Below are 24,018 nucleotides of genomic sequence, written 5' to 3'. Positions count from 1 at the left end.
AGAGACCAACCAGCTCGCTAAAATTCAAGCATGTCTTAAAGACATAAAAACATGGATGACCTACAACTTCCTTTAAAGTTATTTTCCTCGGCCCAGAACACCTCAGAGATCGATTATCTGGTGATGTGGGTTCTGTAGATGGCATCGCCCTGGCATCCAACACCACCGTAAAGAATCTCAACGTTATCTTTGATCGGGACTTGTTCTTTAACTCCCACGTCAAGCAAATCTCACGGACTGCATTTTTTTCATCTACGTAACATGAAAATCTGAGGAAAATTTAAAAAAAATGAATATTGGGCTATATACAATAAACATAATTGAATTGAATTAGATAATGGGATCCTGGTTTGTTGAGGAAGCGAGGGAGAAGCATACAGCTGGCTGGTTTGAGGTCACTGGTTCGACCCTCTCAGACTACAGTAAAACAAACAATGAGTCGGCCTTTATTTGAGCAGGTGCTGATGTTTGAATTCTCCTTTCTCTCTTCATTTTGGCTTCAGACCAAATTTAGCATTTATTTATCACCCAGCTACAACATGGCACACTGGAGCCAACCAATAATTATAATATTAATAAAAGCCCCCATTACTACATTAGAAAAACATGTACACGTGAAGTAAGTTATTATTACCATTAATAATAATAATTAAAAAATCCCCCATTACAACAAAAGAAAAAGATGTACACGTGAATTAATAGTGAAGTAAATTCTTATTACCAATAATAATAATAATATATAAATCCCCATTACAACAAAGGAAAAACATGTACATGTGAAGTAATAGTGAAGTAAATTATTATTACCAATAATTATAATAATAATCTAAAAATCCCTCATTACTACAAAATAAAAACATGTACACGTGAAGGAATTAGTCTTAAAAATGATTCTGCACCACACAATATATATGACATTTTTCTATAAATAAATATCACTTCCACCCCCATTTGTAGTCCGGACACCGGGGGTGTATGGATAGACTACAAAGCGTTCGGTCCATTAATAATGACGCATTTCCTCTTTACCCCACCGAAGGGTTATCTCCCCCTCCTCGTTTACACACGCACACACACACGGTGCCGCTGCCCGCACACTGTCCAGCCACTTGGAAATTTCCCCTAAACGCAGAGGAAATTCTGCCGCGGAGGAGCGGGGACTGTCGGCCCGACCAACGTGCATCTTCTCGGGGGCTGACCTGCTTGAAATGCCCCAGTTGTGGATCTGAAGGTAGGTTTACAACCCCGGTAATCGGTTTATTCTGGCCGCCACAGCCGGAGGGATCTGTCTGACCTTCCCTCCGACCAAAAGCTTTAAGGATAAAAAAACAAACAACTCCCGCACGCTGTGTGTGTGTGTGTGTAAATGTGCGCGTGTATGCGCGCGAGCGAGCATCCAGCGTGAGTCCCAGCCCGCCGGATGGGAGCCTCGGTGCGGACAGCTCTACGCTTCGGATCCTCCCGGCTTGTGTGCACCGGTTCGCGGCTGAAGCCCCCAACGTGCGTCCGAGAGGCTGCGGTGCTCATTTGAATCGGAGAAACTTGTGGCGCCTCCAGAAGGCAGTGCTCTGGGCTCCGGAGACTTTACAGACTATACGGGGGGTATAGCTGCTGCTGCAGGGGGCTTGGGAGTGGAGGGGGTGAGGATCTATTTTTTTTGGCAACCACGTTGTTTTTGAAGCTGCAAGATTCCGCGTGTGGACAAACTAGAGGAGGGCTGGCCGTGTGGTGGGTGTGCAGAGCCGGGAGAGGCACGCGGAGTTCACCGCGGGGCTGGTGGCAACGCTGCACTGCCCGGGGGGGGGAGAGGGGGGTGAACCAGCCTCCGCCATGTTACGTTACCGTGTTACCTATGCCAATAGGGAATTGTTTCCAACTTTTTGTACATGTATTTCTTTAATAATACATGTGTCGTCGAGACTGCCCGTCTCTGACACGCGCAAATTACCTGGGGCGGCCACCTGTGTAAAAGCGCGTGGCCGTGGCGTCACCACACCGTTACAATCACCCACCGGCGTTATCGGCTGTGCGGTTAATTCCAGCATGCTTTTTCTTTTTTCGTCATGCATGTGGTTGCCACGGTGACGATGAGAGCAGAGCATCCTGGGGGGTGTAAATGTGTGACGTGTAGAATAACGTATGTCTTCTCTGCAGCTCTCTCCCTCCAGCTTGTATTGTGGGGATGGCCGCCACACCCCTTCACAGAAAAGACACGGCTCTGGTTAGCCTGTCATCCACATGCTACATGACATTCCTGCAGGAAATCATGATATGTTTTGGTGGGACATTGAGTTGAATGATCACTTGTGTTTACGTGCCAAGTTTGTTGTCCTCGAGGATTTAAAAAAACAAAAACAAAAAACATCCATTCTCCAAAAAGGCATTGGATTTCATCAAGGCAGTGAAGTGAGAGCCCTGTGGGACTGTCAGCCGGTTAGGTGACAGGTCATATGAGATGGAGGGGGGGGGGGGGGGGTGATGGAGCCAGAGCTGTTGCAGCAATGTTTGATGTGAGAGTGGCAGTTTAATGGACAAAAGTAACTCGTCCCCTGAAACCTCCCATCGGGCGCACACACTCCTCCTCTGGCTGCATAGACCTCGTCTTGTCATAAAAAGACACATGACCTTATGGGCTGCAGGCGGCTCCAATATGTGTGTGTGTGTCTGAGTCGTCCAGACAGAATCTCTTGTAGGAGCGGTTGGCAGTTATTAGATAGATGTTTCTCCCCCGCCCCACCCAAAAAAATCTATAGTTAATAAAGGTGTGATGAAAATTGCAGCGGGATGAGAATGTCAACCCATCCCCTCCAGTTGCCCTATGTTAAAATGTGTCCTTTCAAAATGGCAGCTTTTCGTCTTAATGAGGGCCCGGCCACTTGTGCTTCCGCTTCATCTCTGGAGGAAATGTCACCCTCGAGTTTCGTCGCTGCTGCTCGGTATGCGGCAGCAGTAACGCGTTCCGCTGACCACACCACATCTGGCTGTCCTGACATTAAACGCAGCAATCAAAAAGCTTTTTCGTTACCTTAGCTATACTGCACTGACCTTTGTTGTCGTTGTCGAAGGTGTTTATGGCATCCATTATGCTAATGAGCGTCTGAAACTAATCTACTTGAAGCGGAGTGCATCGATAAATACGCTGTTTTACTTTAGTAGCTGTTCAGTGTTTTTAGCGCTGAAATAAATGGCAGCAACGTGTGGATATTCAGCAAATGATACCTCGAAACAACGACGCCTCGCATCAGTGGGAGGGCTTCAAATGCATCTGTAAAGTACGCTTCCAACTAGACCTACTGTAAATAGTTGTTTAAGAACATTGTCACCCATAATTGATTTTAGCATTAATGTCATGTTTTTGAATCCTCATTGTACAAAGATAAATTCATAAAACGAGATTTGTTTTTCTTGATCAACAACTGTTTGGCCATTTGTCCAATAAATCAAATAAAACTATAAATCAAATTGCCGCTGACACACCGTGGGGGTTTTGGAGTTGACGCAGCCAAAAGAAAGTAACGTCCATTTCCTTATTATCCATTATTCTTATAATTTATTTACGAAACAAACAATGTTGACCGTGCCTCTCGTGTGCTGGCTCGTGTGCTGGTAAGAGACCACAGGCCACCCCGGTGCATGCTGGTCCTGAAGCTACCCACACCTACAGATAACCCAGGGGAGGAAATTAACGTATTTTTTAGGTGGCAATTTTTGCCCCCACTGACTGAAATCCAGGGGCATTTAAAAATAAATTGGGGGCACTTTTTTCTAAACTTGTGACAATCAAAACATGATATGGCAACTGGACCGGGATATATAGGCTGCGATGTTTTAGTTCCTAATTATTAGAGAAAATAATGGGGGCATTTTTTGCCCCTCTCCTCATGATATCGGGGGCAAAATTATATTTCTTCTTTTGCCCTTTGCCCTCGTGCATTTCTGACGCTGATATAACCAAAGGTGTCCAGTGTTACCCAACCAGTGACCCAATCCTAAAACTAAATAGTCAAACTATCACAATGAATTAAACTAAACTAAAACTATCTTCTTACATATCAAAATATATAACCTAAATAGGCAATTATCAAACAATATTACTTTACAATAAAACTAAAAACAAATGTAACTAGAACGGGCACTCGGTAGAGCGCATACCTTCGCATATCACAAGATTGGGCATTGAATTATGAACATGTTGCATGCCGCCAATTGGATACAAATTTACCGCGCTATGGTAAAAAGATTTAGACCTTTTCATAACCTTGACCTTTGACCCGATCGATCCCAAAATCTAATCAAATGGTCCCCGGATAATAACCAATCATCCCACCAAATTTCATGCGATTCAGTTTCAATACTTTTTTAGTTATGCGAGTAACACGCATACAAATAAATAAATACACAGCGATCAAAACATAACCTTCCGCATTTTCAATGCGAAGGTAAACATAAATATCTCCAACACCTACAATTGAAAGCTCTGACAGAAGCTTTTGCAGCTCGGTGTCTTTTAGCCTTGGGGCTAATGTTTTGACGGCCATGTGTTGCTTCTGGCTTGTTAAGATCTTTTAATCTCATCCGGCAGGGGAGGGGTTACTCATCATCATCATCATCAGCACAAGGCAACATTCATTGATCCGTCCCTTTCTTGTTTCTGCATGAAAACGGTGCTTTACTGTCACCGGCGACCACAGAGAGGAAGAAATAAGCAACCCATGATGACACTCAACATCTCAGAGCAAACGTTTGCCGCTCCGCTGCGTAGAGGAGGGAAGGTCGCTGCATCATTGAATCTGTGCAGACTAACGTCTGGTTGAGTCACGTCTCGAGCCATCGGCGTCCCTTGACATTACCCATGATGCAGCAGTAAACGGGTGAAGAGTCGGTGTCTGCTCTCGTTTCTCTGCGCAGCTCTCGCCAAGTCACCTGGAACTCATTCCTTGTTTCTTTTATGGATCTCGCTGAAGTGTCTGGACGTGGTTGCCAGGTTTTGTAGCGAGGCATCGGCGGCCAAATTGGCAACCAGAGAGAAAATAGCAATTGCCGTAGGTTAGTTTATTTGACTGATGATGGTCATACGCAATGAGACGACGACGATCCGCCGAAGATTTAGACTGCAAATGTTTTTGGCTGGGTGTGTACTGTATTTAAAAAAAGGCTGAATGATGACCTCATGGGTTCGGGTTAGGGTTAGGGAACATCCCACCCCCCCTCCCTGACTGTAGCACGTCAGATTGGAGCTGCTCTAGATTTTGAGCATGAGTAATGAACAGGTTTAGCAGCTTTCATGTATTTCAAAGCATCACGTCGATCAGCGTTGGTGTCTCTGGCGGTTTACATTCTGTAAATACAGTTCTATAGGCCCGCGGCGGTAGTGTTCAACGTGGGCGGCAGAGTCAGAAAACAGAAACATTTATTTGCTACGTGTGGTGCACACAAAGAATTTGACTTTCTGGTGTGTACATCAGACAAACAACAACAATCAACACAGTGCAAGAATTTAAACATTAAATTCCACAATGGTGTAAAATAAAAGTGCACAAACGGATAACAGTGCTGCAGACGAGGTACTGTAAATGTGTTAAAGTGTAATGTGTGTTAAAGTGACCCGTGAAATACAATATCAAGTATAAAGAGGTGTGCAGGGGGGGGACCGGGATGAAATGGTCCCGGGGGGGTGGAGTCAGTCAGTGGGGGGATCCGGGCTCCGATTTTTAGTTTTCCTCTCTACACATACTTCCAATGTTCGTTTGTTTGGCCGCACCGTGAACCAGTTGCTCTCCTGCTGTGTTATTAATCACCAATTGCTGTACCTACGGTAACCACGCTTGTTGCCAAATCAACTCGGACTGAAATCTCAAAGGAGCTGTTTTTAACATTGTGAAGATTAAATACAGCAGCGGACACCCACTGCAATCAATCAATCAAACTTCTATTACAGACTCACGGGCCAGAGAGTACAAAACATTGAAATTAGATAAAATACACACAAAATCACAAGTGAAATACGTAGAACGACACGTGCTTTATAAATAGACCGCTGTAAAGACAGTAAAGTGATGTTCACCTGAGCAGAGAACCAAGTCGCCCCCTCTCTGTGGGCACGTTGGCGCGCCCCACACCGATTGGCTCGTGGCCGACGGGGTCGGTGTAGCGCCCGCCCACTGGTTCCCCCTCAGATAAACATCGCCGTTATCGCTGTTGGCTCGCCGACGTCACGTTGAGAGCCGATCAAAATGCTCCCCATCGCAGATCTGTCACCTATTCTATTTTTAAGGAGTTGAGAGGCAGTATTTCTAGCTAACTGCAGTTTGCATCGTGTAATGTCGTCTTTAAAAAAAAACTTAGCTAAAACACATTTTGGGGATGCATGTTTTGAGGTGATGTGGGGGTGGTGTTCTGCAGTGGGGGGGGGGGGGTAGAAAGGTCTGAATGGAGGTGTGGGAATGTCTGCCCCAGTTCAAGTTAACAGTATCTGAGAATGTCTCACTTCGTTGTGACCAAGCCGAGGCACGCGTAACCTTAAAAAACTGCCAAACCACGAGATTCCAAGCGTGGCGTCCTGTGAGCAGGAGGGGCCCCTGGGATGGACCCTTATATATTTACAGTGCTTTTAAAAAGTTTTTAGACAGAAAACACATTTAATCCCTTTTCATGCTCCTTTTTGGTCCTATAGCCACAAACTGATATTAGAAGGAAAGGGTTCAAACTAACGAGGCATTCAATAAGCACAGCTTTGGGGAAAACTGTCAGTTAGAAAAAGTCAACATTGAAATCTCGTGCAACAAATGGGGAAACGGGGACCGCACACATCAAGGACCGTCAATGGAGAGATCAGTGCGTTGGTTTTAAAATACTGTCGACATTTATGAGATTCTGTCCGGCCCGGCAGTGAAGCATGCGACCAAGGTCTTTTTCTTTTTTAATGATAATGTTGTGAATTGTATCTTCTGGAGGCCGGTCATTGTTGGATGGATGCAGCAGCCGAGGATGCCTTTTTTTTTTTTTTTTTTTTTTTGGCAAGGCTCATCTTTTGTCCTTTTTTTTTTTCCCCCACCTCCCTAAATTCTGGTAAGACTGCACCATGCAACAACGAGCACGTAAGCCATTACAGCGGTTTACCTCCCAGTAACACCAATAACTATTTCTGCCTTTGCTAATTGATTAGTCTTAAATACTCTCTATGACTCAAGGATGGGAAATATTGGATCTTTTTTGTGTGTGTCCTCTATAATTTAACATGGAGTGCATTTCAGGAGGAGCAGTCTGTTTATGAGATTATGTGCCCCTCCCCCCCCCCCCCCCCCCCCAATCTGGCTTAAAATCACTAAATGATGGTCTGGAGCGGAGCAGGAACCAGCGTGGTTGTCATAGCGACGATGAGGCGATGAAGACTCATGCTGCCCACTACTTCGTGGGCATTTTCGAGAGTTTTTGATTCGAACCGTCGTCTCCGTAGAAGAGCGCGACGGTTTCCATGACCACATTATGTTCATCCATTGCAACGGATTTGACTTTGATGGACACTTTTGCTCAATGTTTCACGGTGGTATGAAAACAAAGTTAACTTTGGCCACTTATGAGAGAAGAGTTCACCATTTTGCCTCATTGACTTGTTGAACGCTCAACACCTGAATGACCTGAGCTTCTATCTGCAATGCAGTGATTGTCCACTTGGGCTAAAATGTCTATCAACTCTACAAGCGCATTGCGATTATGTGTTTTCAAGAGGACTGAGGAGTTGTGTCTGCAGTGCCGTGTTATGTATCTGTCGGATTGTCAAGCGCCAGAAGATGACACCGAGTTTAATACGAGAGGCGACTTGATGTATCCCTGCGGTGAAAAGAGGTGTTCCAGGTTATGTTTGGACCTTTTCTGAAATGTATACCAGCTATTTCTGAACCAAGTGTATTTATGAGCTTCCCCGGAGCTGTTCGTTGTGGGAACTGTTATTGAATTAGTCAATATTCAGTAATTTACTATTGTCTTTATCTTGGTGGGACCACTGTGACATGTGTCTTTGGTTAGTTGTGGTATGAGCTCATTGTTTACATGATTTCATAGAGAAGCCAGGACATGAATTTGTTTGGTCATGTTCTCTTAACCCTCCTGTTACCTTTACATTTACTGACATATTTTACCCTTGGGGTCAAATTGACCCCAGCAATTAAAACCTCCAGAAAATTATTAGAATTAATATTGTTTCCCAAGTTTAAGTGTGAGGTACTTTATGTTTGTTTGTTGACTACCTAAATAGCCCTTTAAGTATATTTAAAAAGTTCATATTTCTTATATGTTTGACACAGTAAAAAACAGCCTGGGGTCAAATTGACCCCAAAGAACACCGACATTAAACATTGAATGGGGTCAAATTGACCCGAAAGGTAACAGGAGGGTTAAAAAACCCAAAACAATTTGTGATTTCAGGAGTTTTGAACCAAAGCAGGGCTCCAGACTGCGACCAAATGGTCGCATTTTGCGCCTAAAATTAGACACAGTGCGAGTAAATTGTTCATCAACTCGCGCATGCGCGACCAGTAAATTAGCAGATTTCTTTTTTTTGTTATTAAATATTTTTGTTGCTTACAAACTTGTTCTACACTTCAGCCCACTATAGTTAGCGGTAATGCCTGAATGACTGGTTTGCTAACCGACATTAACTCCAGAAGAAGAAGAAAGCTGGCCTGTGTGTGAGAGGGGGGGGGGGGGCTAATGTGTGAAAAGAGGCGCACCGCAACGGAGACGCAACGAGGGCGAGGGCCGCAGAGTGAGAGGTCCACGAGGGATCCTCACCACCGAGCGGCGTCCCCGTCCCCGAGTTGAATCTCTGGGTCAACTCAGCCGACTCTCACATGTCTGCCAATAAAGCCCATCCAAAAAACAAGCCCAATATCAGAACTCAAAAAACCATATACACTGCTTTTATAGTCCAACAACATTGCTATCATTTCCAAATGTATTGTAATATCTACAAAGTAACAACAAATGGTTAGTATGCCAGCATTAATGGCCTTGTGTAATTAGATAGTATATTATCATAAATAAAGGACAAACTAACCTGTTGCTTTGTCTTGAGGCTTTCACTGTAGTTAATGCAATACCTTATTTCAACTGAAACACCTTATGTTGCTTCATCATATACTTATACTTCAAACAATGTACGACTCGACAACTGGAGAAATGTGTTTCTTTGCTGTGGTTTTGGAGATCACTGTGGTGCGAATCTTCTATCCATTCTTTAATTCCACTTTCCCATTCTTTTCGTATATTTCTTCCCAGTGTAGCTAGCTGCACTAACTACCAGACCAGAGTTGGGAGGGATCGGGAGACTGAGATGTCCATGTGTAACGTACTGATCTGGAGTCAGTTTGGTAGGATTTGGGTAGAAATAAATTATTTCATTTAAAATATGGATTTTTATTTAAAGATATTCATGTAATTTGCATGCAAAATAGGTCTACCCGAACCAGCGGACAAGAAATTCAACCGGCAACACTAATTCGCGGGAAAACCGCGGACCTGGCAACACTGGCCCCTAGAGACTGATGCTCACGGTAAACACATTCCATCAGGAGCGCGCGAGGATTTTGATAAAGTTAGCGGAAGGATTTAAGTGACAACATCCGGTTTTGCAAAGTTAGCGGAAAGAACCACGTGAAACAACATCCGTTTATCAAAATAAGATGTCGACAAATCATACACTAACATATAAAAGTAAACAATGAACTGATGTATCTTTATAGATAGTTTCTGAGATTTAGCTTAAATTATGCTAACATTAAAACAATTTTACTGGACCAAGGAAGAGTTTATAAAAATTAGTCAGACTTGTGTATGTTAAGAAAAGTCCTGTATATAGATTTCCCCAAGAGTTCCAGGAAATGAATAATGCAGATGTGTTCCATACATATCTGAAATCCCCTACAATAGCACTCAAACTATTTTAATGTATCAATTAGGACATTTTTCAAAGTAAAACTAAATGTTTAAAGAAATCGGTAATTTCTTTAATGTTTGAGTTGCTTTATATATGTATTTCCTCATAGTCCTAGGCAATAATGCTACACAATAAATAGAATGCTTCAATCAACACCGTGATCGGTGATTGGTATTATCGGATCGGCAGATACTGATTTCAGTGATCGGTGATCGGCAGATACTGATTTCAGTGATCGGTGATCGGCACCAAAAACCTGATCGGTGCATCTCTTGAAACCAACAAATGTTTTGATTGGCCACATCGAAGTGCAACATGCACATGCTCAAGGTATGTTTTCTCTTAAAATATGTTTAAACTCAATACAGTAACTTCTGAAGAGTTCTCTGTTGTGAATGTTTTGCAGTTCATGAAGGCAAACAGGCATAAGATTGTATATTGTCAAATTATTTATCAGTAATACAGTAAAAATGATGGGAAAACTTTGCAAGTCGATTTACAGTGTGTCAGGGTTTTTCCTGCAGAGAAAATTTGGGCGCGCGCCTAAGCCGTTTTCCCGAGCGCCTATGACAAATCCCGAGCGCCTAAGGCAAAAAAAAGTCTGCGATTAAAAAAACTACGAACTTCGATGTCGGCGCATCGCTCTGTCACGCGAGCCGAGAATTGTTGACGGGGGGGGGGGGGGGGTAGACGAAAATTACAGAGTGGCGGGTGGAGATTTCACCCTGTTATAATAGTAGGGGAAACACTGGAGTTGATAAGCGTGTCTTCTTGTCTGATCAATACACAACTGTGAGGTGCGTGAATGGACAGAGCGGCCAGCTGCTGATCACTCACTCAACAGCTCGACCTGCACGAATAGACGTGCTCCCCAAACATTTTTTTTGGGGAGCACCGAAGACCCATTTTGACCCAGGAAAAACCCTGTGTGCGCCCCTAAATTTTCTGCTTGCGCCCCTACAATTTTAAGTTAGGGGCCACTGTGCTCCTAGTAAAAAAAGTTAGTCTGGAGCCCTGCAAAGTATACAGTCATCTTGACCCCCCCCCCCCCCCCCCCAGGCTGAAAGTGGTGTTGGGTTGCCGCTGAGCTCTTCAGCTATTACTGGAGTGCATCTCTGGCAGAAATCCCTGCTGCCATGGTTGCCACCTTGAGGCTCATGCCTCTTCGTCACCAGGGCAGAAATGTAACCCAATCGGGCGTCTGCTGCTCCTCCCGGTACGTCGCGTCGGCCGAGGGTCTCGTTTCACTAACGAGACCCTGTCATTTTCTCAATAATATTTGTGAACCTGGGGGGGCATCTCCTTGCCAACATAGCCAGGAGATGCAGTGGTCAGCCTAAAGATGACCGAGCCCCTTGCCTAGAGATGGCTATGTGGCCTCCTCAGGCCCGAGTTGGAGTGCCTGCAGCTTTGGAAATGAGCAACGTGACTCTCTCTCCACCACGACACGTGCTCCTGGGCGTTCTTTTGGACTCACTCGGTGGACCACACGACGACACATGTCACTTGTTGTGGTTATTTTCGGCATCTTATCTGAATTGCTTTGCATGCGTCACTCCAGGTACTGCAGATGAGTCGGGGAACATTAAACGTGCAAGTTGCCGTCTGAACTCGTATCTGGACTGTCGATGTTGTGCGAGGGGGAGGAGAAGAAGAAATGAGGCGTGGCATTTGAACAACACAAGGATAATCAATTGGAACTGCAAGCTGAATTAAAATAAGGAGGTGAGCGCATGACAACTTTGGCCCCATTCCTTGTCGTTGGGTGACGCCGTATCCATTCCGCCACTTCCAGGACGCTGCTCTCGTTACTTGTTGACGAAAACTTTGCATGGTCAAATTATTTTGGTTTGGGGAAAAGAATCCCGTGCTGGAATCCTTCCTCCGGGAAGTGACCGTGGAGCGGAGACTCCGTGGAGCGCGGCTAATTGAGCATTCTGGGAGCGCTTGGAAATGTATCCCCACCCTTTTTCTTTTTTTTCACGCTCCTCATCGGCCCTCCTGCGGCCCCGGGCATCTATTCCTGGGTTTCTCATAAGGATACATTCTTGCTACAAATGTTTGGGAACCTTTGCATGGAGGGCGACCCCCCCCCCCCTGTATAAGGCCACGTTGCTGGCGGAGGGGCTGAAGGGGTCCCAGTGTTGCAGATGATGAATAATTCTGGATATGCCAGTGTGATTCACATGTTGTTGTGATTCAGGGTATTTGGCAGAATGTGTGTTGCATCAAACTGTCCAATATTTTTTTCTTTTTATAATTTGTACTTTTGGCTAATGATATATCCCAACAAATGTCACATGACATGTTAAACAGCCAGGTACCACGCACAGAAACTATTTAGATAGTTTAGAGGTTTTATGGAATTTGACCATTTAGTCAAATCACACAAGTTGGTAATGGGATGCGTCCTGATTCAGTCAATGTCACGATTCTCCAAATGCGTGATTCAAATTTCTTCTTTTTTCAGGTCACTATTAGATTTTTTTGCCTTAAATTATTATATATATTTTAAATAAGGTACGACTGCTAACATGAGACCATTTCTTTATGTAAAGATCTCCATCGGCGGCTGAAGTCTTTGAACCGTCTGCAGTCTTCTAACTCGTTTTATTTGTGTTGTCCATTTCTTTAATGCTTTTCTCTTCATTTTTTTGTTTGCAGAGATTATCCGTTGTTTTGGTCAAACGTTGCATTCGGGTGCAAAGTGCATGTTGGCAAATACGGCACACGACCGCGAGCGGTTGAACAATGTTTCACACACACTTTGAGATATGATGTTCATCATATCTCCCGTGATGCAATTTTTAAATGATCAGTCAGTATCAGGAACATTTATTTGCTTCGTGTGTTCGACACACGAAGAATTTGACTTGTCGGCACATTAGACAAACAAGAAAACAACAGTCAACACAGTGCAAAAATTCAAACATTACATTTACAATGGTGTCAAATAAAAGTGCACAAATGGATAACACTGCTATAGACGAGGTACTGTAAGTGTGAGTTAAAGTGACACGTGAAATTAAATATTAAGTATAAAGAGGTGTGAAACTAATGGTTTTCACTCCGAGAAAATGTGTTCCGTCAGTCCAACTTTCTCGATGTGTGACTTGCTTTTTGTGAAATATTTTTAAAGATAGTTGAGTGGTGGATGTGCCACTCAAACCTCTCCCAACCCGGACGGCGCCAGAAGGCGAATTTTAAAGAGGCTCTCCGTACATACGACTGTTACGCAATCGTACCTTCGGGGCTCCTCTGCCCTCGGCCCCAAATCTCTCTCTCTCCGCCTGGAAAGAGGCTCGCTTGCACTTCCCACCTCGCCTGCGAGCCTCTGATGTAGCTCGTGGAGTTAGAATCGAGCTATATAAGGGAAGCCATTCTTTTTGTTTATCCGTTATGGGGGAAGTGCTGCCAGGCGTCTCAAGCGTAGAACACGGAGGGGGGCCGAGAGACGAAGACGAAACGCACCACTCGAACACGGTGTACTCCGATACGCCGAGCTGTAAACATTGCTCCTTTTTTTTTTAGTGGCAGCGTCATGACTGCGACAGCTGGCTTGCGTTACATGTGGAGAGCTCGGTGTTAATCAAGGGGCTGGAAATAGACTTATCTGCGTGCTGTGCTACGGGGCGGCGTGGGCTAATAATGCAGCTAACGTCAAGGATACGGCGGTCACACTGACTTTGTCTGGTGGACATCGTCAGAGAGAGGTCATCCCAGGCTGATGTTGACTTAAGAAATAATAGTGGGCGTGTCTTGGTTGTATTTGTGCTTTAGGTACAAGGCCCGCCAACATAACATTTGTCATTTTTTTAGATTTCCTTTTTTTTTTTAGATACTTCACGTGGAAAAGAAAGAAAGAGCTGATAAGACATTAGAGCCTCTCTGTTAAGAGGGTTGCTTTGGCTGTGAAGTTGTTCACCTTAAGGATCTACCTGTTATAACACATTTATAAGCGGTATTAAATGTCAAGTCTCCTATGGATGTAAAGGTGGCGAAGATAATTTGTTGTTTTAGCTTCGAGGGTCTTCATCTGGCCACGGTCTCTCTGCACGTTTAAAAAAGGGAAATGACACCATCTCGATAAATGCCAGTTTTTATATGAGCTCATTAACAAGGCGTCGGTTTATGGCGGTTGTCGTTCGGGGCGGTGGACTCCAACAGTCCAGGTGGTCCCAAGTCCTGGTTTACAATGCTGAGATTCAGTTGGCGGCCGTGTGTATTTAGCATGCGGCTGCACAGTTTACTGTTAATTTACTGCACTCTGCACATACTTCACGAAGAAGGCCTTTTTATTTGTTCAGGATTATTGAAAAGCATGCGCTTTAAATGCTTCACAAGTACTTTTCTCTTATTTTCCCCAGGCTCGCCGTCTAAAAAAAACTTCTGCATCATCAGTTGAGATAATCCGCCAAGATCGTTCTTTTCTGCCGTGTCGATTTTCTAACCAGATTTTTTGTAATCTTCTGAGTATTTTATTTTTTTTTAAGTGGGTGCTGCGCAGTGTTTCATGTCGACGTGTCTGCGGGGAGCTTGTTCTCCAGCCGGCTGCGAGACAAATGCTGCATTGTCGGATTCCTCTCTTCAGAAAGATTCCGGCGTTTTTTTCTTCTGGTGTCTCTTTGGACTCGGGGGTAGAATGCCGGCCTTGTCCCCCCCTCCCCTCCCCCCCCCCCCCCATGCAGTGCATCGCCTCGGGGGGGAATCACTCAGGAGGGCATCCCCACCCAGCCGGTGATTGAATGACGTCTCTCCTCTTTTGAAGACAGAGTTCCCCATTTGTTACTTGCACTCAGGGAGGACATTTACATATTTTTTTAGGGGGCAATTTTTGCCCCAAATGACTGAAATCCAGGGGCATTTAAAAAGAAATTGGGGGCACTTTTTTAAACTTGTAAAATAACATTTAACCTTTGTTCAAAAATAATAAATTTATTTAGTCTGACAGTATATGCGCAATTGTCATATTAATGGCAATAATAAGACTATTAGGCAGTAGTCTACAGATTCAAAGTTTTTGAATCTAATGTTATTCTTATTTCTTTGTGGTTATTTATTATTACTTTTTATTATTACAATTATTTATTTGTTGTTTTTTTAAATTCAAAATTCTTTGATTTTTTGTGTGTGTGTGTGCCTACCTAGTACAGGCCATACAGACAACACACACAACAAAGAACAAAAAGCTATTAAATTATTATCTATAGGGGCATTTTTTGACTCTTCTATGATATCAGGGGCAAAATCATATTTCTTAGGGGCAGTTTTTCCCTTTACCCTGGTGTATTTCCGACACTGCTTGCACTGACAGGCTTTCAATATGCCCCAGGATCATCTGTGTGTGTGTGTGTGTGTTAGGCAAACACCAGGTGGGACATTTATTGCCGGCTTCCCGTCGGGGAACGTTCACGCAGAAACTCTCGGAGCTGACGTCTGTGTTTTGGCTCCATGCGTTGGTAGGATGGTGGATTTTAAAAGCCGTTTTACAAAGTGGCACGCGGGGAAACGGGCTTTCAGTTTTTGGATCTTGACGTCAAGTCCAGCTTGTTCCCTGATTGGAGTTCTTTTCAACTCTGGTGCCAAAGCCTTTTGACTTTCATGCAGCTGTGGGAACAGACCTGAGCAACCTGGCATCCCCCGTGTGCTTTGGACCGCCACACATTCCACAACTTCCCCCCCCCCCCCCCCCCCCCCACACACACACACACACACACACACACTTGCTTTCTGTTTACATGGTGGCACTCGTGGGTGTAAAGAGGTTCACGGATCTCAAAGGTGAGAGTTGCCTGAGTGGATCAATGCCTGTCCATATGTCGTGATTCCTTATCGATCACAGCCGCGCTCTACGTGTGAACGGCCGTTGCTCTGCTGACCCCCGCGGCCGTATCTGGCTCTTTCAGCTCATTGTTTGGGTTTCTTTAAACCCCCACCCGTCCAATCCTTTGGAGTTGAGGTCCATCATCGTCTCTGTAGTAATCCCCAGCGTTCTGCAGCATGCGATGGATTCATGGTGCTTGCTGGCCCCCTCATTCCCTCCTTCCTTCCCTCCTTTGGTGCAATTGTGGTATATTCCTGCTGAAAGATAAGCCGTTCTGGAATCGGCCCCAGTCTGCTGACCGAGCCAGAAACGGTAGCGGTCTAGCCCCCCCCCCCCCCATCCCCCTCCACCCCTTCAAACAGTTGTTCCATCTTCATCCCACTCACTCTTTTTTTCTTGCCATCTAATTCCACCTCTCCTCAGTTTCTCCCGCAACTATCTCTTTCACCACCCGGCGAAGTTCTCCCCTCAAGCCCTCGGTGGGCGAGCGTGTCGAACCCGGTCGCAGGAATGAAATGGCACAGGTTGCCTCGCTCATGGCTGTAAATCAGCACACACACACGCACACGCACACATGCACACACGCACACATCTGTTAAATGGATTAAAGGGAGGCGTATTGATGGACAGATTACACTATACCTGCTTGACATTTAGGATTTTGCCTCGTCGCGTTCGTCTGGGTATCCTAAAAATGTACCTCTCGCATGATTTGTGATGACAGGAAACGGGTCACCTGACCTGCGTTCAGCTGGAGTTAAAATGGTTTAGCACAAGGAACTTTAATCCACTCTGAGTACTGTAACTCACATTTAGTTTCTCTTAATCACACCTCAGTAGGCTACATGAAATGATGAGACTAATCAGATAATGAGGTGTTTTGGCTCTCCATTTGCCATGTAATGAAGCACATTAACCAGTTTTAAGTCATTAAAATAAATGTGATTTTTAGGATGGGAGTATCCAGAAAGACAAAGTGTGTATTTATGTGAGAGGACCAGTTGGGATTGATTCAGAATGATATCATATATGTTAGAGGCTGAAGAAAGAGGGGTAAATGAGTGTGGACTTGTTCTCCAGATAAAATGGTTTAACAGATGAGAATATAGAACATTTTGAACGCTAATATAACAACATGCATTATGTCTGCACAAATGAGGCATTTTGATTCTCGTGTCGTGATGGTGGTGCCTCCACTGTGCGCCCCACGCCTTCACTGAGGAGCTTTTTTTACACCGTTTAAAAGAAAAAAAATTACCATTTTAAAATTAGCTGCAACCATTGTCCATGTCAAGGTATTAAATTGGATGATATATTTCTTTATTGGTCCCACAGTGGGGAAATTGCAGGATCACAGCAGCGGGTGAACACTAAAGCAGGAGTAAAAGATGAACAATTAAAAATACAATAGCAATATTTCATATACAGAGTTTATTATTATTAGTGTGTGTGTGTGTGTGTGTGTGTGTGTGTGTGTGTGTGTGTGTGTGTGTGTGTGTGTGTGTGTGTGTGTGTGTGTGTGTGTGTGTGTGTGTGTGTGTGTGTGTGTGTGTGTGTGTGTGTGTGTGTGTGTGTGTGTGTGTGTGTGTGTGTGTGTGTGTGTGTGTGTGTGTGTGTGTGTGTGTGTGTGTGTGAACAATGCAGAGTATCTAATGTATATGAGGTGTGGCTCCTAACAATAGAATTGAGGCGCAAGGGGCCCGGCTTTCACTTGGCAGACAGCATGCAGAAGGAAAAATAAAAGGCCCTTTTGGGAGTCTCTGGATTGTTCTCTCACAATAGACAGCTGCAGCCCCGGAAGGCAGGTTGCCTGCCGTGTCATGTTTGACTTCTTCTTCGTTGGTGTCTCCGAGCCTCTGCCCAAAAGCCACCAGCCACCGGCTTTTAATTGGTTCTCCCGGAATTGTTATCACGTCGACTTTCCAAAGTTGACTTTTCCAACAGGATTAAATAAAAGTGTAAATACACTCATTCTTTAGAGAAACCCTGACTTGGAAAGCTGCCAATGGGAAACGATAAGGAACGGCAGAGCAGTGCTTATCCTCATTAAAATGTCTGTCAGTCCATATCGCTGTTGACTAAATTGGGTTTGGCGGGGCCGCTGGAGCTCCGGTAGCTCCGGTAGCTCCGGTAGCTCGAGCAGACGTCCGCCCGATGAGCGGATTAGAGGACTCCTGTATCTCTGCAGATGAGATGCAAAAAAAGGAAGATGAGGTGGGGAGCCCACGAAGGAGACGGGCCCGGCCTCATCTCGCAGGGCTTTGATGATTTATCGTCTCTTGTTAAATGACTCCATGCCGCTGTGACGGCTTACGCAGCTTTATTGCTCGTTTGTTAGGACGACTTTAATGGGGAAGACGTCGGCAGCGCCATATGTGGTGTCCAGCAGGAGAGGAAACCCGTTGTGTTGTAAAACGAGCAGAACAGTTCCCTCTAATCAAGTCGGTTACAGGTCAAACTTCTCTAAAGTAACTTGTGCGGCGTTCTCATTGGCTGAGGAGCCATTTTTACAGTAGATGACATCACATGTCATTTAGCTGACTCCTTTATCCAAGGCGACTTACAATCATGTTACATTCATACGCCGTAGACACATCTAGGGAGCACTTCAGGGGTAAGAGTCTTGCTCAAGGAGAGATCGACTAGGGCGGGGATTGAACCGCCAACCCCCTGATTGAAAGACAGACCTGCTAAAGACCGCACTGTCGCCCCTGTGGTCATTCTTGGTCGGCAGTAGTGTGGTATATAAAGACAAGAATTAACTAGACTGGGCTCTCGGTAGAGCGCATACCTTCGCATATCACAAGATTGGGCATTGAATTATGAACATTTTGGCATTAGTTGCATGCCAATTGGATATAAATTGACCGTGCTATGGTACAAATAAGATTTTGACCTTTTCATGACCTTGACCTTTGATCCGATAGATCCCAACATCTAATCAAATAGTCCCCGGATAATAACCAATCATCCCACCAAATTTCATGCGATTCGGTTTAAAACTTGTTTTGTTATGCGAGTAACACGCATACAAATAAATAAATACACGGCGATCAAAACATAACCTTCCGCATTTTCAATGCGAAGGTAATTTGTTTATTTATTTCCATCAGCTAAATATACTCCCACCAGGAATAAAAAAAGAGGAAGAAAGTGGCTGATCCAAAAGGTCAAGGCTGAAGCTATCTATCTTATAAGTGCCCTAACTTATAATTGCTTGAGAACAACACAAACAAACACTCAAGCATTTGTACCCATAATCAATTACTTCTTCTGCTTTATCAATACCGTCAAGTCTATACTTCTCATGAGGGGCTTAACTGCGTTGCACCGTATCATTATTAGCAGACACAGAGGAACAATGAAGCCAACTCCCAGTTCCACTGCGATTTTATTTCTCAGCTCCTGGTGGTTTTTGGGGTTCTTTCAAAGTGACCCAGGCGGTGTAACCAGAGCACTTTTTTTTTTTTTATCATCCTCAACCACGAAGCGTGAAAGTGAGATTGGAGTCGAGCTGCGCTGCTCGGCAGCCGGTGTCTCCACGACCGGTACCGACCCACTGAACCATTGGATGATGTCCCAACCTCTGGAGGCGTCTCCTTGGAAACCGTGTTCAAGGCAGATTTGGGGCGCTGTTGCCAATCACTTATCAACGTTATCACTTCAATTTTATGAATTTATTGATGGCAAAAATCCCAAATGTGTCTGATTATAAAGAGGGAATTAGCTGGAGTGTGCTGTGGCGTCGGGTGTCGGTTCACCTGGTCCTCACATGTGTTGCATCCATGATGACAGTTACGTATTAGCCTCTTTTGCCCTTCGCTCTCCATTTCTGCTCCGCTTTTAAAGATAGTGGCAGAGCGACTGAGCCCTCTGACACGACCTGCCTCTTCAGGGTCAAATGCTTCGAGGGAATTCTCCAGGGCAGCATTTCTTCTCCCGGGGGACTGATTCCTGAGTAACAAATAAGGAAATGGGTGGTGTGCAGAAAGTAAAACACTTAGACTAGAAGTGCTGTTTTATTTTTATTTATTTGAATCTACAATTATGTTCCTAAATGGTGTTCATGCTATTCTCACTACAGTTAATTAATTGTTTTACGATCAGTAAGTTTCAACTTCCTCTATAAACGCAGCTTTTTTTGTCGCAGTTTAATCGTCGGCTAGGACGACGCTTATTACATTCTCTGTTTTTATTGTGGCTGCTGGTTGGAACAGACATGCCGACACTTCATTTACTGCTACAGAGGAGAAGCACATTTGTGAACGCAATTTCCTTTGGGCTGTTGCTGCAGAATGTGGGCTCCAGAAAGCCATCACTTGGAATGGTATGGGAATGTATTTTGAGGCTCAGATAATCCCCTCATTTGCAATGCTGTGTCTCCTTTTGCAGACCCCATCTCTGTTGCTCCTGGGGTTTCGTCTTTCTGAACAGTGTGGTGTGAAAAATAAACTTTGTACAGAATTCCAGCGCCGATGTTGTCACTTGGACAGCAGACTCTTCCAGCAAATACCAAAAAATATGTTTTAATATGTTTTGAGCCTATGGAATGAATCAATTAATTTGGTCTCACTTTAGTTTACAGTGACCGTGTTTACATGCATTCGAATAACTGGCTTAGTCGGACTGAAATCGAATGATCCGTTTCATGTAAACACCTTTGTTCGACTATGTGCGGTCCGACTACGATCCCATTAACACCCCTGGATAACTCGATCCGATCCGGTTGATAATTCGACTATTGCGGCATGTAACGGTGAATTGGATTAGGAACTGGACTTTGCGTCTTTGCGCATGCTTGAGATCCCGCCGCCCTCCTCCCCCTCCCTCACATGTCGTGACCCGGAAGTCGAAAGAGACGATAATGTCACTATTAACATCATGCTAGAATAGTCGAGGGATGTAGCTTCGCCTTGTTCTCTGTTCGCCATCTTTCTCAAAATGTTGTTGTTGTTGTTGGTTGTTGTTGGTGGTGGTGAAGAGGTCAAGCGGAAATGGCTGCATCACCACGAGTTGTAATGAAAACAGCGCCGCCTATCGTATCGGATATGACATGCTTTCGGCCAATGATTCGAATTACTCACTGCCATGTATATTGGGATAACAGCAGATCCCCCAAAAGATAGCAGAGTCCGACTAAAGCAAGATTCGAATTATACCATCATGTAAACGCACTGAGTGATCAGCCAAAGGTCAATAGGTCTCTCTCACACACACACACACACACACACACACACACAGAGACCAGGGCCCTCTCCTCAAGCTAAAACAACCAGTGTAACTCTAATGTAAACGCACTGTAGCCTCTCTACTCCCACCCCCCAACGTGACTGGACGGGTTTGATCCCATTCATGGAACTGGGAGTCGGCCTGAAGAGTGACGGAGGTCTGTGTAATTGAATTAGTAGCTGTATGCCCCCCACCACCTCTCTTTGGGAGGGTGGGACTAATCAATGGGAATCTCTGCCCTCCCAAGAGAGGGTCAAATAGTTGCCTTGTATAGAAGAGAGACCAGAGGGGCTCTCTGTGTGTGTGTGTGTGTGTGTGTGTGTGTGTGTGTGTGTGTGTGTGTGTGTGTGTGCCTATTTTTGTGTGTCGATGTGGCTGCGGGGTGTTTGATTTCCATAGATTGTCTATACCTAGACCAGATTAAATGGTGCGTCTGGACACAGGGCTCCTGACCCCTTGACCTCTAATGGGAGGCTCTGTAACAGCTGTGTGTGTGTGTGTGTGTGTGTGTGTGTGTCAATGCATGTGTGCTCGCATATGATGCATAGCAACAGCTGTTCTCCAGATGTCCTCAACCCCCCCCCCCCTCCCCCAAAAGGGACAAAATAGCTCTATGAAAGAGAATCCAAGCCCCCTTTGGGGGTGTAGATGAGGCTCAGGGAGCGTTTACTGTAGTTGTTCATTCATTTGTAATGTCAGGTCTTCATTCTGTGACCCGTGTAATGTTATCTGTCTAGACGTACGGGTGCATTTATATTGTGAGTGCACGTGCAATGATGAATTGATTAGTCAAGAAGTTCTTAAAGGCCCTACAATAACTATTCATGTTGATTTTCTAGAGTATTCCAAATATTCTCTTTTTACAGCTTTTCAAATGTCTCAAACTAAACCAAATATGTTGTGTTGGAGACTTGGGCCTCAGATTAATTGATTGACGTCTGTAAAACTAACACATAATTTCACAAACGCAGCACTTTTTATCAAAAGCTGGGCTTATATGTTTCTTGGAAATAAGTCTTTTATTTTATTTTTATTTATATATATTTTTTAATTTTACAAATTCACAAGACAGGACTTAAAGGATACAATACAAAGGGAAAAGAGAAATAAAATGGGAAAGAACAACAAAAAACAGACAAAAAAATATATACAAATAATTTGAATAACCACAGCAAATAACACATTCGCCCATCACCAGTCTAACATAAGTACATATTTTAGGTCATATCATTCTCTTTTTTTTAACACGCACCCCCCCCCCCTTTTAAGCTATTGAAATAGTTTTCTCAGATGTTTTTATGCAAATCTATAATCTTTAATAAAATGTATGATCACTTTCTTTCATCAGCGACTTCTGTCATTCATAACAGTTTAGTTTAGTTTTTAGTATTTTTGTTTGTTTTGTGTTTTATATTTATTTCCATTGATGCTCTGATGTGCACCGCTGCTGTGATTTTTGAAATGTTCCCACTGTGGGACGAATAAAGGAATATCATACCATACCATCTTGGTCAATTATACTGTAAAAAGAGAACGTTACATACAGTTTAAATCTGAACTATTTCTTCTTTCGACAAGCTTTGCAAACCTCTGTTTTCAGCAGCTCAAACTAAACTTAACTGCATCTGTGGATATCTCAAAACTACAATAGATAACAACACAACTATCTGCATGGGTTGATGGGGAAGAAAAATGCAACCTTTCCTTTTTCCACAGCAGCCATTAAGTATTTGTTCTTTGTCATGAAATATAAATGTTATCATCGACTAGTTATTGATTTCCCTTCGTGTTGAAAGCCCTGGCTGTGGGTGATGGTGTGATGCTATAATTGCAGGACTCCCCACAGTCTGCATTGCTGTTGGAAGTGCATTGCTTACAGCGATAGCAGATGTTTTGTGTTTATGGCGATGGAGTTCATAAAGCTTGTTATTGTGAACGCAGCGCTGCTCGGTTCTGCTGAACACTGGTGTCGTTAACTTTGTCTCTCGGTGAAGTTCCCGCTGATGTTTTCACTGACTGGTTATCTGCTTCACACGGGTGGTAGGAAACGGGAACGTTTGCTTACTTATAATAGAAGTATTTTTTTAATTAGCATTTTCTCTGTGTGTTTTGCACATTATTTAGGAGAGATGCATGGGGGGGCTTTTCTATCTACTTTTATGCAAGTCACATTTTTTCTTTTTCTCCAGGCTAATAAGCTCAATATGATGAGTGCAATTCCAGACAGGTGGCTCCCAGTGAGAGGGCGGTGGGTAACGAGTCCCCCCCCCCACCCTGTATGTATTAAGCCTAGATCCCATGGATCTATTTAGCTAATTGCATATCTGGTGTCTGCTACTTCTCCGTGATTTAAGAACTTTTAATCCCAAAGCAACACTTGATTGGAAAGCAGCAGCATCGTTTTCACATTGTTTCCCATCTTTTGATAATGCAAGAGCTGAGATTCTCAGTCGCTCCTGTGGTTTAGAGGAGTTCTTTATGGCGGCTCTGTCTTAGCGTTTTTGTTTTTTGTAGGTTTCGGTGTTAAGTTTCATTGATGCCGTGAAGCTGACGGAAGATCTGTAGATGGTCATCGTAATGCTCTTGATTTTGAGTGTTTATATGATTATAAGCTTCCAGCGAGTCGTACTTTCATCACAAGGTTAGAGGTTAGAATCCTCGGCTCCTCCGAGCCGCAAGCCGTAGTGTCGTTGAGCAAAACGGGCTCTGGTGTGGAGCTGAGATCAAGGGCGCCGGAAGTAGGGAAGGGCCATCGGTCCAATTGCATAGATTAAAAAAAAAAAAATCCTGAATTTTAAATTCATGATTCAGATTTTTGGCGACATGTTTTATCCAACAAATATTTTTAAACAAAAAAAAATTTCGGACAACTTTTCGAAAGTGATGTCATCAAATACGTTCTTCCTTCAAATCTTCCGTTATAGGGAAAATAATACAAATAGAACATTCATAGATTAATGCAAAGTCAAAAATAAAACTTTACATTTGCTCCATTTTGGATGAAGTAAATCATTAATTGTTTTAATTATTA

At 43.9% G+C, this 24,018-nt stretch overlaps 1 protein-coding gene across 1 annotated transcript in view; it reads left to right on the top strand.

Moving 5' to 3' along the window:
• Positions 1 to 1,067: 1,067 nt before the first annotated feature.
• The window catches only part of tln2a (talin 2a), a 107,238-nt gene continuing 84,287 nt past the window's right edge, over positions 1,068 to 24,018 (top strand). The window contains exon 1 of the mRNA XM_056412213.1: positions 1,068 to 1,231. The gene's annotated coding sequence lies outside the window, so the exon portion shown is untranslated. The remainder of the gene's footprint in view (positions 1,232 to 24,018) is intronic.

The sequence above is a fragment of the Pseudoliparis swirei genome, chromosome 4, assembly GCF_029220125.1.
Source record: "Pseudoliparis swirei isolate HS2019 ecotype Mariana Trench chromosome 4, NWPU_hadal_v1, whole genome shotgun sequence".
In the NCBI taxonomy this organism is placed as follows: Eukaryota; Metazoa; Chordata; class Actinopteri; order Perciformes; family Liparidae; genus Pseudoliparis; species Pseudoliparis swirei.
This window is presented reverse-complemented; position numbering and strand designations above follow the sequence as displayed.